We start from the raw sequence: 16,770 nt of genomic DNA on the forward strand, positions 1-16,770 counted from the left end.
AAAACGGCGTATGCGTTATTTCCTGAATATATTCAGGAAAAAACGCATACACCCTTTTTGGCCAACCAAGCAAGCTTGCAAAGGAAATCTGCACTACAATGAAGTTTCACTTCCCCCCGGTCAAAAGGGCCATCTGAAAAACGTGTAAAATCCAGAAAGGCAGGACAGGCCATGGAGAACTGGGAGCCTTGTTATGCTGATGGGCGGGATGTAAATTGCCAACAGACACTCGGGAGAAGTGTATGGTGTTTCCTGAAACATCTAAAAAACAAAGCAACAGAGCCTAGGGCACTTCCACTTATGGTCCTATAGGTTAGGGAAATTAAAATAAAAAAGACACAGCCACCCCAAAGTTCGGGACGCCTCTGTTTACAAGAACCTCGTTTACCGTACAAGTTCAATATCACAGAAAGTGAAAAATGGATAAAGAACTTGTGGTACTTACGTACAATGCAGTATCACTCAGCAATGAAATCTATGTCATCAGGCCCTTAGCAGCATAATGAGTGGATTCAGGTACGATGATCCTAACTGAAATAAGTCACACAGAAAAAGAAACATCATAAGATATCACTAATACACGGAATGTAATCTTGGCTACACAGGAAGTGAATTCCAGAACAGAACAGGGTCTGAAATTTAGAAAACCAACTTATGCTTGCTTAAGGGTAAAGGTGAGTTGGGGTGCTGCATAAAACCAGAGATTGAAATGAGCACAGATAAAGTCCTTAAGCCAAATATGGAATAGACAAGAGCTACTCCTTGCTCAACGAAATGGACTCAACACCCCATATTAAACGCCTAAGGATGTACCTGACTAGTAAGTATCTTAAAACCTATGGATTGCTATGTCTCCGAAAGAGAATCAAGCATGTGTACAGGGGCATAAACGCAGCAGTGATAGGATTGGAGAGGTTCGATGAGCAAATGAAGACCCTTTGAAGTCATATTGCATGGTACCCATTCCACGGGTCTCAACTCTCCAGGTTTAAGGTATTCTTCCTTCAGCTAAAACATGCATGTGGAACCCAGAGTATAACCAACCGTTTGAACGGGAGACGTGTTCAAATATGTCTCAGTTTTCCTCCCCTGGTACTCGGGTGCAACATTCCAGACGCTTTACTAATACTCTCCCCACGTGGAGAGTCAGCGCCTTTTACCTCCTGTTTGGCCCAGTTTGCAATTTCTGCGGAAGATGAACAGGAATAGGGAGAACCAATGAGAGACTAGCTGGAGGTGTCTGGACGGGCAAATTTAACTCTCATTTCCCACCAGTAAAAGGAAATAACCAAAGGCTCAGCGTGCCGTGCCGGAACCAGATTAGGGCCTGAAGCCATCCTGCGGTGTTGCGGCCAGCTCAAAAGAAAGCGAGTTGAAGAAAGGAGCTCAGGGGCACTGTAATTCACAAACCTGCAGAGTTATAAATGACAGCTATCGTCCAAAAATAGACTGAAGTAAGGCTGCCAAGAGGACTTGAAAGCGGGGCAGAATTGCAGGAAACCGATTTCAGGAGGTAGACTGGAATTGCATTGAAAGCATAGGAAAGGAGGCAGAACGTCCACAATGATGCACTTGGCCAAAAAGGGCGTATGCGTTTTTTCCTGAATATATTCAGGAAAAAACGCATACGCCCTTTTTGGCCAACCAAGCAAGCTTGCAAAGGAAATCTGCACTACAATGAAGTCTCACTTCCCCCCGGTCAAAAGGGCCATCTGAAAAAAGTGTAAAATCCAGAAAAGCAGGACAGGCCATGGAGAACTGGGAGCCTTGTTATGCTGATGGGCGAGATGGAAATTGCCAAACAGACACTCGGGAGAAGTGTATGGTGTTTCCTGAAACATCTAAAAAACAAAGCAACAGAGCCTAGGGCACTTCCACTTATGGTCCTATAGCTTAGGGAAATTAAAATCAAAAAGACACAGCCACCCCGAAGTTTGGAACGGCTCTGTTTACAAGAACCTCGTTTACAGTACAAGTTCAACATCGCAGAAAGTGAAAAATGGATAAAGAAGTTGTGGTATTTACTTACAAAGCAATATCACTCAGCAATGAAATCTATGTCATCAGGCCCTTAGCAGCACAATGAGTGGATTCAGGTATGATGATTCTAACTGAAATAAGTCACACAGAAAAAGAAACATCATAAGATATCAGTAGTACACGGAATGTAAACTTGGCTACACAGGAACTGAATTACAGAACAGAACAGGGTCTCAAATTTAGAAAACCAACTTATGCTTGCTTAAGGGGAAAGGTGAGCTGGGGTGCTGCATAAAACCAGAGATTGAAATGAGCACAGATAAAGTTCCTTAAGCCAAATATGGAATAGACAAGAGCTATTCCTTGCTCAACGAAATGGACTCAACACCGCATATTAAAGGCCTAAGAATGTACCTGACTAGTAAGTATCTTAAAACCTATGGATTGCTATGTCTCCGAAACAGAATCAAGCATGTGTACAGGGGCATAAACGCAGCAGTGATAGGATTGGAGAGGTTTGGTGAGCAAATGAAGACCCTTTGAAGTCATATTGCATGGTACCCATTCCACGGGTTTCAACTACTCAGGTTTAAGGTATTCTTCCTTCAGCTAAAACATGCATGTGGAACCTAGAGTATGATCAACCATGTGATCGGGAGACATGTTCAAATATGTCTCAGTTTTTGTACCCTGGTACTCGGGTGCAACATTCCAGACGCTTTACTAACACTCTCCCGACTTGGAGAGTCAGTCCCTTTAACCTCCTGTTTGGCCCAGTTTGCAATTTCTGCGGAAGATGAACAGGAATAGCGAGAACCAATGAGAGACTAGCTGGAGGTGCCTGGACGGGCAAATTTAACTCTCATTTCCCACCAGGAAGAGGAATTAACCAAAGGCTCAGCGTGCCGTGCCGGAACCAGATTAGGGCCTGAAGCCATCCTGCGGTGTTGCGGCCAGGTCACAAGAAAGCGAGTTGAAGAAAGGAGCTCAGGGGCACTGTAATTCACAAACCTGCAGAGTTATAAATGACAGCTCTCGTCCAAAAATATACTGAAGTAAGGCTGCCAAGAGGACTTGAAAGCGGGGCAGAATTGTAGGAAACCGATTTCAGGAGGTAGACTGGAATTGCATTGAAAGCATAGGAAAAGAGGCAGAATGTCCACAATGATGCACTTGGCCAAAAAGGGCGTATGCGTTTTTTCCTGAATATATTCAGGAAAAAACGCATACGCCCTTTTTGGCCAACCAAGCAAACTTGCAAAGGAAATCTGCACTACAATGAAGTCTCACTTCCCCCCGGTCAAAAGGGCCATCTGAAAAAAGTGTAAAATCCAGAAAGGCAGGACAGGCCATGGAGAACTGGGACCCTTGTTATGTTGAAGGGCGGGATGTAAATTGCCAACAGACACTCGGGAGAAATGTATGGTGTTTCCTGAAACATCTAAAAAACAAAGCAACAGAGCATAGGGCACTTCCACTTATGGTCCTATAGCTTAGGGAAATTAAAATCAAAAAGACACAGCCACCCCAAAGTTTGGAACGCCTCTGTTTACAAGAACCTCGTTTACAGTACATGTTCAACATTGCAGAAAATGAAAAATGGATAAAGAAGTTGTGGTATTTACTTACAAAGCAATATCACTCAGCAATGAAATCTATGTCATCAGGCCCTTAGCAGCATAATGAGTGGATTCAGGTACGATGATCCTAACTGAAATAAGTCACACAGAAAAAGAAACATCATAAGATATCACTAATACATGGAATGTAATCTTGGCTACACAGGTAGTGAATTCCAGAACAGAACAGGGTCTCAAATTTAGAAAACCAACTTATGCTTGCTTAAGGGTAAAGGTGAGTTGGGGTGCTGCATAAAACCAGAGATTGAAATGAGCACAGATAAAGTCCTTAAGCCAAATATGGAATAGACAAGAGCTACTCCTTGCTCAACGAAATGCACTCAACACCCCATATTAAACACCTAAGAATGTACCTGACTAGTAAGTATCTTAAAACCTATGGATTGCTATGTCTCCGAAAGAGAATCAAGCATGTGTACAGGGGCATAAACGCAGCAGTGATAGGATTGGAGAGGTTCGATGAGCAAATGAAGACCCTTTGAAGTCATATTGCATGGTACCCATTCCACGGGTCTCAACTCTCCAGGTTTAAGGTATTCTTCCTTCAGCTAAAACATGCATGTGGAACCCAGAGTATAACCAACCGTGTGAACGGGAGACGTGTTCAAATATGTCTAGTTTTCCTCCCCTGGTACTCGGGTGCAACATTCCAGACGCTTTACTAATACTCTCCCCACGTGGAGAGTCAGCGCCTTTAACCTCCTGTTTGGCCCAGTTTGCAATTTCTGCGGAAGATGAACAGGAATAGGGAGAACCGATGAGAGACTAGCTGGAGGTGTCTGGACGGGCAAATTTAACTCTCATTTCCCACCAGGAAAAGGAAATAACCAAAGGCTCAGCGTGCCGGGCCGGAACCAGATTAGGGCCTGAAGCCATCCTGCGGTGTTGCGGCCAGCTCAAAAGAAAGCGAGTTGAAGAAAGGAGCTCAGGGGCACTGTAATTCACAAACCTGCAGAGTTATAAATGACAGCTATCGTCCAAAAATAGACTGAAGTAAGGCTGCCAAGAGGACTTGAAAGCGGGGCAGAATTGCAGCAAACTGATTTCAGGAGGTAGACTGGAATTGCATTGAAAGCATAGGAAAAGAGGCAGAACGTCCACAATGATGCACTTGGCCAAAAAGGGCGTATGCATTTTTTCCTGAATATATTCAGGAAAAAACGCATACGCACTTTTTGGCCAACCAAGCAAGCTTGCAAAGGAAATCTGCACTACAATGAAGTCTCACTTCCCCCCGGTCAAAAGGGCCATCTGAAAAAAGTGTAAAATCCAGAAAAGCAGGACAGGCCATGGAGAACTGGGAGCCTTGTTATGCTGATGGGCGAGATGGAAATTGCCAAACAGACACTCGGGAGAAGTGTATGGTGTTTCCTGAAACATCTAAAAAACAAAGCAACAGAGCCTAGGGCACTTCCACTTATGGTCCTATAGCTTAGGGAAATTAAAATCAAAAAGACACAGCCACCCCAAAGTTTGGGACGCCTCTGTTTACAAGAACCTCGTTTACAGTACAAGTTCAACATCGCAGAAAGTGAAAAATGGATAAAGAAGTTGTGGTATTTACTTACAAAGCAATATCACTCAGCAATGAAATCTATGTCATCAGGCCCTTAGCAGCACAATGAGTGGATTCAGGTATGATGATTCTAACTGAAATAAGTCACACAGAAAAAGAAACATCATAAGATATCAGTAGTACACGGAATGTAAACTTGGCTACACAGGAACTGAATTACAGAACAGAACAGGGTCTCAAATTTAGAAAACCAACTTATGCTTGCTTAAGGGGAAAGGTGAGCTGGGTTGCTGCATAAAACCAGAGATTGAAATGAGCACAGATAAAGTTCCTTAAGCCAAATATGGAATAGACAAGAGCTATTCCTTGCTCAACGAAATGGACTCAACACCGCATATTAAAGGCCTAAGAATGTACCTGACTAGTAAGTATCTTAAAACCTATGGATTGCTATGTCTCCGAAACAGAATCAAGCATGTGTACAGGGGCATAAACGCAGCAGTGATAGGATTGGAGAGGTTTGGTGAGCAAATGAAGACCCTTTGAAGTCATATTGCATGGTACCCATTCCACGGGTTTCAACTACTCAGGTTTAAGGTATTCTTCCTTCAGCTAAAACATGCATGTGGAACCTAGAGTATGATCAACCATGTGATCGGGAGACATGGTCAAATATGTCTCAGTTTTTGTACCCTGGTACTCGGGTGCAACATTCCAGACGCTTTACTAACACTCTCCCGACTTGGAGAGTCAGTCCCTTTAACCTCCTGTTTGGCCCAGTTTGCAATTTCTGCGGAAGATGAACAGGAATAGCGAGAACCAATGAGAGACTAGCTGGAGGTGCCTGGACGGGCAAATTTAACTCTCATTTCCCACCAGGAAGAGGAATTAACCAAAGGCTCAGCGTGCCGTGCCGGAACCAGATTAGGGCCTGAAGCCATCCTGCGGTGTTGCGGCCAGGTCACAAGAAAGCAAGTTGAAGAAAGGAGCTCAGGGGCACTGTAATTCACAAACCTGCAGAGATATAAATGACAGCTCTCGTCCAAAAATATACTGAAGCAAGGCTGCCAAGAGGACTTGAAAGCGGGGCAGAATTGTAGGAAACCGATTTCAGGAGGTAGACTGGAATTGCATTGAAAGCATAGGAAAAGAGGCAGAATGTCCACAATGATGCACTTGGCCAAAAAGGGCGTATGCGTTTTTTCCTGAATATATTCAGGAAAAAACGCATACGCCCTTTTTGGCCAACCAAGCAAACTTGCAAAGGAAATCTGCACTACAATGAAGTCTCACTTCCCCCCGGTCAAAAGGGCCATCTGAAAAAAGTGTAAAATCCAGAAAGGCAGGACAGGCCATGGAGAACTGGGAGCCTTGTTATGCTGATGGGCGGGATGTAAATTGCCAACAGACACTCGGGAGAAGTGTATGGTGTTTCCTGAAACATCTAAAAAACAATGCAACAGAGCCTAGGGCACTTCCACTTATGGTCCTATAGCTTAGGGAAATTAAAATCAAAAAGACACAGCCACCCCAAAGTTTGGGACGCCTCTGTTTACAAGAACCTCGTTTACCGTACAAGTTCAATATCACAGAATGTGAAAAATGGATAAAGAACTTGTGGTACTTACGTACAATGCAGTATCACTCAGCAATGAAATCTATGTCATCAGGCCCGTAGCAGCATAATGAGTGGATTCATGTACGATGATTCTAACTGAAATAAGTCACACAGAAAAAGAAACATCATAAGATATCACTAATACACGGAATGTAAACTTGGCTACACAGGAACTGAATTCCAAAACAGAACAGGGTCTCAAATTTAGAAAACCAACTTATGCTTGCTTAAGGGGAAAGGTGAGTTGGGGTGCTGCATAAAACCAGAGATTGAAATGAGCACAGATAAAGTTCCTTAAGCCAAATATGGAATAGACAAGAGCTACTCCTTGCTCAACGAAATGGACTCAACACCCCATATTAAACGCCTAAGAATGTACCTGACTGGTAAGTATCTTAAAACCTATGGATTGCTATGTCTCCGAAAGAGAATGAAGCATGTGTACAGGGGCATAAACACAGCAGTGATAGGATTGGAGAGGTTCGGTGAGCAAATGAAGACCCTTTGAAGTCATATTGCATGGTACACATTCCACGGGTTTCAACTACGAAGGTTTAAGGTATTCTTCCTTCAGCTAAAACATGCATGTGGAACTCAGAGTATGATCAACCATGTGAATGGGAGACGTGTTCAAATATGTCTAAGTTTTCCTCCACTGGTACTCGGGTGCAACATTCCAGACGCTTTACTAACACTCTCCCCACTTGGAGAGTCAGCGCCTTTAACCTCCTGTTTGGCCCAGTTTGCAATTTCTGCAAAAGATGAAGAGGAATAGGGAGAACAAATGAGAGACGAGCTGGAGGTGTCTGGACGGGCAAATTTAACTCTCATTTCCCACCAGGAATAGGAAATAACCAAAGGCTCAGCGTGCCGTGCCGGAACCAGATTAGGGCCTGAAGCCATCCTGCGGTGTTGCGGCCAGCTCACAAGAAAGCGAGTTGAAGAAAGGAGCTCAGGGACACTGTAATTCACAAACATGCAGAGTTATAAATGACAGCTATCGTCCAAAAATATACTGAAGTCAGGCTGCCAAGAGGACTTGAAAGCGGGGCAGAATTGCAGGAAACCGATTTCAGGAGGTATACTGGAATTGCATTGAAAGCATAGGAAAAGAGGCAGAACGTCCACAATGATGCACTTGGCCAAAAAGTGCGTATGCGTTTTTTCCTGAATATATTCAGGAAAAAACGCATACGCCCTTTTTGGCCAACCAAGCAAACTTGCAAAGGAAATCTGCACTACAATGAAGTCTCACTTCCCCCCGGTCAAAAGGGCCATCTGAAAAAAGTGTAAAATCCAGAAAGGCAGGACAGGCCATGGAGAACTTGGAGCCTTGTTATGCTGATGGGCGGGATGTAAATTGCCAACAGACACTTGGGAGAAGTGTATGGTGTTTCCTGAAACATCTGAAAAACAAAGCAACAGAGCCTAGGGCACTTCCACTTATGGTTATATAGCTTAGGGAAATTAAAATCAAAAAGACACAGCCACCCCAAAGTTTGGGACACCTCTGTTTACAAGAACCTCGTTTACAGTACAAGTTCAACATCGCAGAAAGTGAAAAATGGATAAAGAAGTTGTGGTATTTACTTACAACGCAATATCACTCAGCAATGAAATCTATGTCATCAGGCCCTTAGCAGCACAATGAGTGGATTCAGGTATGATGATTCTAACTGAAATAAGTCACACAGAAAAAGAAACATGATAAGATATCAGTAATACACGGAATGTAAACTTGGCTACACAGGAACTGAATTACAGAACAGAACAGGGTCTCAAATTTAGAAAACCAGCTTCTGCTTGCTTAAGGGGAAAGGTGAGTTGGGGTGCTGCATAAAACCAGAGATTGAAATGAGCACAGATAAATTTCCTTAAGCCAAATATGGAATAGACAAGAGCTACTCCTTGCTCAATGAAATGGACTCAACACCCCATATTAAACGCCTAAGAATGTACCTGACTAGTAAGTATCTTAAAACCTATGGATTGCTATGTCTCCGAAAGAGAATCAAGCATGTGTACAGGGGCATAAACGCAGCAGTGATAGGATTGGAGAGGTTCGGTGAGCAAATGAAGACCCTTTGAAGTCATATTGCATGGTACCCATTCCACGGGTTTCAACTACCCAGGTTGAAGGTATTCTTCCTTCAGCTAAAACATGCATGTGGAACCTAGAGTATGATCAACCATGTGATCGGGAGACGTGTTCAAATATGTCTCAGTTTTCGTTCCCTGGTACTCGGGTGCAACATTCCAGACGCTTTACTAACACTCTCCCCACTTGGAGAGTCAGTCCCTTTAACCTCCTGTTTGGTCCAGTTTGCAATTTCTGCGGAAGATGAACAGGAATAGCGAGAACCAATGAGAGACTAGCTGGAGGTGTCTGGACGGGCAAATTTAATTCTCATTTCCCACCAGGAAGAGGAATTAACCAAAGGCTCAGCGTGCCGTGCCGGAACCAGATTAGGGCCTGAAGCCATCCTGTGGTGTTGCGGCCAGGTCACAAGAAAGCGAGTTGAAGAAAGGAGCTCAGGGGCACTGTAATTCACAAACCTGCAGAGTTATAAATGACAGCTATCGTCCAAAAATATACTGAAGTAAGGCTGCCAAGAGGACTTGAAAGCGGGGCAGATTTGCAGGAATCCGATTTCAGGAGGTAGACTGGAATTGCATTGAAAGCATAGGAAAAGAGGCAGAACGTCCACAATGATGCACTTGGCCAAAAAGGGCGTATGCGTTTTTTCCTGAATATATTCAGGAAAACACGCATACGCCCTTTTTGGCCAACCAAGCAAACTTGCAAAGGAAATCTGCACTACAATGAAGTCTCACTTCCCCCCGGTCAAACGGGCCATCTGAAAAAAGTGCAAAATCCAGAAAGGCAGGACAGGCCATGGAGAACTGGGAGCCTTGTTATGCTGATGGGCGGGATGTAAATTGCCAACAAACACTCGGGAGAAGTGTATGGTGTTTCCTGAAACATCTAAAAAACAATGCAACAGAGCCTAGAGCACTTCCACTTATGGTCCTATAGGTTAGGGAAATTAAAATCAAAAAGACACAGCCACCCCAAAGTTTGGGACGCCTCTGTTTACAAGAACCTCGTTTACCATACAAGTTCAATATCACAGAAAGTGAAAAATGGATAAAGAACTTGTGGTACTTACGTACAATGCAGTATCACTCAGCAATGAAATCTATGTCATCAGGCCCGTAGCAGCATAATGAGTGGATTCAGGTACGATGATTCTAACTGAAATAAGTCACACAGAAAAAGAAACATCATAAGATATCAGTAATACACAGAATGTAAACTTGGCTACACAGGAACTGAATTCCAAAACAGAACAGGGTCTCAAATTTAGAAAACCAGCTTCTGCTTGCTTAAGGGGAAAGGTGAGTTGGGGTGCTGCATAAAACCAGAGATTGAAATGAGCACAGATAAATTTCCTTAAGCCAAATATGGAATAGACAAGAGCTACTCCTTGCTCAATGAAATGGACTCAACACCCCATATTAAACGCCTAAGAATGTACCTGACTTGTAAGTATCTTAAAACCTATGGATTGCTATGTCTCCAAAAGAGAATCAAGGGTGTGTACAGGGGCATAAACGCAGCAGTGATAGGATTGGAGAGGTTCGGTGAGCAAATGAAGACTCTTTGAAGTCATATTGCATGGTACCCATTACACGGGTCTTAACTCTCCAGGTTTAAGGTATTCTTCCTTCAGCTAAAACATGCATGTGGAACCCAGAGTATGATCAACCATGTGAACGGGAGACGTGTTCAAATATGTCTCAGTTTTCCTCCCCTGGTACTCAGGTGCAACATTCCAGACGTTTTACTAACACTCTCCCCACTTGGAGAGTCAGCGCCTTTAACCTCCTGTTTGCCCAGTTTGCAATTTCTGCGGAAGATGAACAGGAATAGGGAGAACCAATGAGAGACTAGCTGGAGGTGTCTGGACGGGCAAATTTAACTCTCATTTCCCACCAGGAAGAGGAAATAACCAAAGGCTCAGCGTGCCGTGCCGGAACCAGATTAGGGCCTGAAGCCATCCTGCGGTGTTGCGGCCAGCTCAAAAGAAAGCGAGTTGAAGAAAGGAGCTCAGGGGCACTGTAATTCACAAACCTGCAGAGTTATAAATGACAGCTATCGTCCAAAAATATACTGAAGTAAGGCTGCCAAGAGGACTTGAAAGCGGGGCAGATTGCAGGAAACCGATTTCAGGAGGTAGACTGGAATTGAATTGAAAGAATAGGAAAAGAGGCAGAACGTCCACAATGATGCACTTGGCCAAAAAGGGCGTATGCGTTTTTTCCTGAATATATTCAGGAAAAAACGCATACGCCCTTTTTGCCAACCAAGCAAGCTTGCAAAGGAAATCTGCACTACAATGAAGTCTCACTTCCCCCCAGTCAAAAGGGACATCTGAAAAAAGTGTAAAATCCAGAAAGGCAGGACAGGCCATGGAGAACTGGGAGCCTTGTTATGCTGATGGGCGGGATGTAAATTGCCAACAGACACTCGGGAGAAGTGTATGGTGTTTCCTGAAACATCTAAAAACCAAAGCAACAGAGCCTAGGGCACTTCCACTTATGGTCCTATAGCTTAGGGAAATTAAAATCAAAAAGACACAGCCACCCCAAAGTTTGGGACGCCTCTGTTTAACAGAACCTCGTTTACAGTACAAGTTTAACATCGCAGAAAGTGAAAAATGGATAAAGAAGTTGTGGTATTTACTTACAAAGCAATATCACTCAGCAATGAAATCTATGTCATCAGGCCCTTAGCAGCACAATGAGTGGATTCAGGTATGATGATTCTAACTGAAATAAGTCACACAGAAAAAGAAACATCATAAGATATCAGTAATACATGGAATGTAAACTTGGCTACAAAGGAACTGAATTACAGAACAGAACAGGGTCTCAAATTTAGAAAACCAACTTATGCTTGCTTAAGGGGAAAGGTGAGTTGGGGTGCTGCATAAAACCAGAGATTGAAATGTGCACAGATAAAGTTCCTTAAGCCAAATATGGAATAGACAAGAGCTACTCCTTGCTCAACGAAATGGACTCAACACCGCATGTTAAACGCCTAAGAATGTACCTGACTAGAAAGTATCTTAAAACCTATGGATTGCTATGTCTCCAAAAGAGAATCAAGCATGTGTAAAGGGGCATAAACGCAGCAGTGATAGGATTGGAGAGGTTCGGTGAGCAAATGAAGACCCTTTGAAGTCATATTGCATGGTACCCATTCCACGGGTTTCAACTACCCAGGTTTAAGGTATTCTTCCTTCAGCTAAAACATGCATGTGGAACCCAGAGTATGATCAACCATGTGAACGGGAGACGTGTTCAAATATGTCTCAGTTTTCCTCCCCTGGTACTCGGGTGCAACATTCCAGATGCTTTACTAACACTCTCCCGACTTGGAGAGTCAGCGCCTTTAACCTCCTGTTTGGCCCAGTTTGCAATTTCTGCGGAAGATGAACAGGAATAGCGAGAACCAATGAGAGACTAGCTGGAGGTCTCTGGACGGGCAAATTTAACTCTCATTTCCCACCAGGAAGAGGAATAACCAAAGGCTCAGCATGCCGTGCTGGAACCAGATTAGGGCCTGAAGCCATCCTGTGGTGTTGCGGCCAGGTCACAAGAAAGCGAGTGGAAGAAAGGAGCTCAGGGGCACTGTAATTCACAAACCTGCAGAGTTATAAATGACAGCTATCGTCCAAAAATATACTGAAGTAAGGCTGCCAAGAGGACTTGAAATCGGGGCAAAATTGCAGGAAACCGATTTCAGGAGGTAGACTGGAATTGCATTGAAAGCAAAGGAAAAGAGGCAGAACGTCCACAATGATGCACTTGGCCAAAAAGGGCGTATGCGTTTTTTCCTGAATATATTCAGGAAAAAACGCATACGCCCTTTTTGGCCAACCAAGCAAGCTTGCAATGGAAATCTGCACTACAATGAAGTCTCACTTCCCCCGGGTCAAAAGGGCCATCTGAAAAAAGTGTAAAATCCAGAAAGGCAGGACAGGCCATGGAGAACTGGGAGCCTTGTTATGCTGATGGGCGGGATGTAAATTGCCAACAGACACTCGGGAGAAATGTATGGTGTTTCCTGAAACATCTAAAAAGCAAAGCAACAGAGCCTAGGGCACTTCTACTTATGGTCCTATAGCTTAGGGAAATTAAAATCGAAAAGACACAGCCACCCCAAAGTTTGGGACGCCTCTGTTTACAAGAACCTCGTTTACAGTACAAGTTCAACATCGCAGAAAGTGAAAAATGGATAAAGAAGTAGTGGTATTTACTTACAAAGCAATATCAGTCAGCAATGAAATCTATGTCATCAGGCCCTTAGCAGCATAATGAGTGGATTCAGGTACGATGATTCTAACTGAAATAAGTCACACAGAAAAAGAAACATCATAAGATATCAGTAATACACGGAATGTAAACTTGGCTACACAGGAACTGAATTCCAAAACAGAACAGGGTCTCAAATTTAGAAAACCATCTTATGCTTGCTTAAGGGGAAAGGTGAGTTGGGGTGCTGCATAAAACCAGAGATTGACAGGAGCACAGATAAAGTTCCTTAAGCCAAATATGGAATAGACAAGAGCTGCTCCTTGCTCAACGAAAGGGACTCAACACCCCATATTAAACGCCTAAGAATGTACCTGACTAGTAAGTATCTTAAAACCTATGGATTGCTATGTCTCCAAAAGAGAATCAAGCGTGTGTACAGGGGCATAAACGCAGCAGTGATAGGATTGGAGAGGTTCGGTGAGCAAATGAAGACCCTTTGAAATCATATTGCATGGTACCCATTCCACGGGTCTCAACTCTCCAGGTTTAAGGTATTCTTCCTTCAGCTAAAACATGCATGTGGAACCCAGAGTATGATCAACCGTGTGAATGGGAGACGTATTCAAATATGTCTCAGTTTTCGTACCCTGGTACTCGGGTGCAACATTCCAGACGGTTTACTAACACTCTCCCCACTTGGAGAGTCAGTCCCTTTAACCTCCTGTTTGGTCCAGTTTGCAATTTCTGCGGAAGGTGAACAGGAATAGGGAGAACCAATGAGACACTAGCTGGAGGTGTCTGGATGGGCAAATTTAACTCTCATTTCCCACCAGGAATAGGAATTAACCAAAGGCTCAGCGTGCCGTGCCGGAACCAGATTTGGGCCTGAAGCCATCCTGCGGTGTTGCGGCCAGCTCACAAGAAAGCGAGTTGAACAAAGGAGCTCAGGGACACTGTAATTCACAAACCTGCAGAGTTATAAATGACAGCTCTCGTCCAAAAATATACTGAAGTAATGCTGCCAAGAGGACGTGAAAGCGGGGCGGAATTGCAGGAAAGCGATTTCAGGAGGTAGACTTGAATTGCATTGAAAGCATAGGAAAAGAGGCAGAACGTCCACAATGATGCACTTGGCCAAAAAGGGTGTATGCGTTTTTTCCTGAATATATTTCCTGAATATTTACTGAATATATTCAGGAAAAAACGCATACGCCCTTTTTGGCCAACCAAGCAAGCTTGCAAAGGAAATCTGCACTACAATGAAGTCTCACTTCCCCCCGGTCAAAAGGGCCATCTGAAAAAAGTGTAAAATCCAGAAAGGCAGGACAGGCCATGGAGAACTGGGAGCCTTGTTATGCTGATGGGCGGGATGTAAATTGCCAACAGACACTCGGGAGAAGTGTATGGTGTTTCCTGAAACATCTAAAAAACAAAGCAACAGAGCCTAGGGCACTTCCACTTATGGTCCTATAGTTTAGGGAAATTAAAATCAAAAAGACAAAGCCACCCCAAAGTTTGGGACGCCTCTGTTTACAAGAACCTCGTTTACCGTACAAGTTCAATATCACAGAAAGTGAAAAATGGATAAAGAACTTGTGGTACTTACGTACAATGCAGTATCACTCAGCAATGAAATCTATGTCATCAGGCCCGTAGCAGCATAATGAGTGGATTCAGGTACGATGATTCTAACTGAAATAAGTCACACAGAAAAAGAAACATCATAAGATATCAGTAATACACGGAATGTAAACTTGGCTACACAGGAACTGAATTACAGAACAGAACAGGGTCTCAAATTTAGAAAACCAACTTATGCTTGCTTAAGGGTAAAGGTGAGTTGGGGTGCTGCATGAAACCAGAGATTGAAATGAGCACAGATAAAGTTCCTTTAGCCAAACATGGAATAGACAAGAGCTACTCCTTGCTCAACGAAATGGACTCAACACCGCATATTAAACGCCTAAGAATGTACCTGACTAGTAAGTATCTTAAAACCTATGGATTGCTATGTCTCTGAAAGAGAATCAAGCATGTGTACAGGGGCATAAACGCAGCAGTGATAGGATTGGAGAGGTTCGGTGAGCAAATGAAGACCCTTTGAAGTCATATTGCATGGTACCCATTCCACGGGTTTCAACTACCCAGGTTTAAGGTATTCTTCCTTCAGCTAAAACATGCACGTGGAACCTAGAGTATGATCAACCATGTGATTGGGAGACGTGTTCAAATATGTCTCAGTTTTCGTACCCTGGTACTCGGGTGCAACATTCCAGACGCTTTACTAACACTCTCCCGACTTGGAGAGTCAGTCCCTTTAACCTCCTGTTTGGCCCAGTTTGCAATTTCTGCGGAAGATGAACAGGAATAGCGAGAACCAATGAGAGACTAGCTGGAGGTGTCTGGACGGGCAAATTTAACTCTCATTTCCCACCAGGAAGAGGAATTAACCAAAGGCTCAGCGTGCCGTGCCGGAACCAGATTAGGGCCTGAAGCCATCCTGCGGTGTTGCGGCCAGGTCACAAGAAAGCGAGTTGAAGAAAGGAGCTCAGGGGCACTGTAATTCACAAACATGCAGAGTTATAAATGACAGCTATCGTCCAAAAATATACTGAAGTCAGGCTGCCAAGAGGACTTGAAAGCGGGGCAGAATTGCAGGAAACCGATTTCAGGAGGTAGACTGGAATTGCATTGAAAGCATAGGAAAAGAGGCAGAACGTCCACAATGATGCACTTGGCCAAAAAGGGCGTATGCGTTTTTTCCTGAATATATTCAGGAAAAAACGCATACGCCCTTTTTGGCCAACCAAGCAAGCTTGCAAAGGAAATCTGCACTACAATGAAGTCTCACTTCCCCCCGGTCAAAAGGGCCATCTGAAAAAAGTGTAAAATCCAGAAAGGCAGGACAGGCCATGGAGAACTGGGAGCCTTGTTATGCTGATGGGCGGGATGTAAATTGCCAACAGACACTCGGGAGAAGTGTATGGTGTTTCCTGAAACATCTAAAAAACAAAGCAACAGAGCCTAGGGCACTTCCACTTATGGTCCTATAGCTTAGGGAAATTAAAATCAAAAAGACAAAGCCACCCCAAAGTTTGGGACGCCTCTGTTTACAAGAACCTCGTTTACCGTACAAGTTCAATATCACAGAAAGTGAAAAATGGATAAAGAACTTGTGGTACTTACGTACAATGCAGTATCACTCAGCAATGAAATCTATGTCATCAGGCCCGTAGCAGCATAATGAGTGGATTCAGGTACGATGATTCTAACTGAAATAAGTCACACAGAAAAAGAAACATCATAAGATATCAGTAATACACGGAATGTAAACTTGGCTACAGAGGAACTGAATTACAGAACAGAACAGGGTCTCAAATTTAGAAAACCAACTTATGCTTGCTTAAGGGTAAAGGTGAGTTGGGGTGCTGCATGAAACCAGAGATTGAAATGAGCACAGATAAAGTTCCTTTAGCCAAACATGAAATAGACAACAGCTACTCCTTGCTCAACGAAATGGACTCAACACCGCATATTAAACGCCTAAGAATGTACCTGACTAGTAAGTATCTTAAAACCTATGGATTGCTATGTCTCTGAAAGAGAATCAAGCATGTGTACAGGGGCATAAACGCAGCAGTGATAGGATTGGAGAGGTTCGGTGAGCAAATGAAGACCCTTTGAAGTCATAT

General features: G+C 43.6%; 1 long non-coding RNA gene across 4 annotated transcripts in view; it reads right to left on the reverse strand.

Annotated features, from left to right (window-relative positions):
- Positions 1–442: 442 nt before the first annotated feature.
- LOC307181100 overlaps positions 443–16,770 on the reverse strand; it is a 732,180-nt gene continuing 715,852 nt past the window's right edge. For 2 of the 4 annotated variants that reach the window (XR_013825897.1, XR_013825898.1), the window contains exon 3: positions 443–531. This is a non-coding gene — a long non-coding RNA (uncharacterized lncRNA). Of the gene's footprint in view, positions 532–3,645; positions 3,692–13,080; positions 13,167–16,770 lie in introns of those variants that run through there. The other 2 variants (XR_013825899.1, XR_013825900.1) reach the window with 2 other exon arrangements.

Source organism: Stenella coeruleoalba (assembly GCF_951394435.1).
Source record: "Stenella coeruleoalba genome assembly, contig: scaffold_67, whole genome shotgun sequence".
Taxonomy (NCBI): Eukaryota; Metazoa; Chordata; class Mammalia; order Artiodactyla; family Delphinidae; genus Stenella; species Stenella coeruleoalba.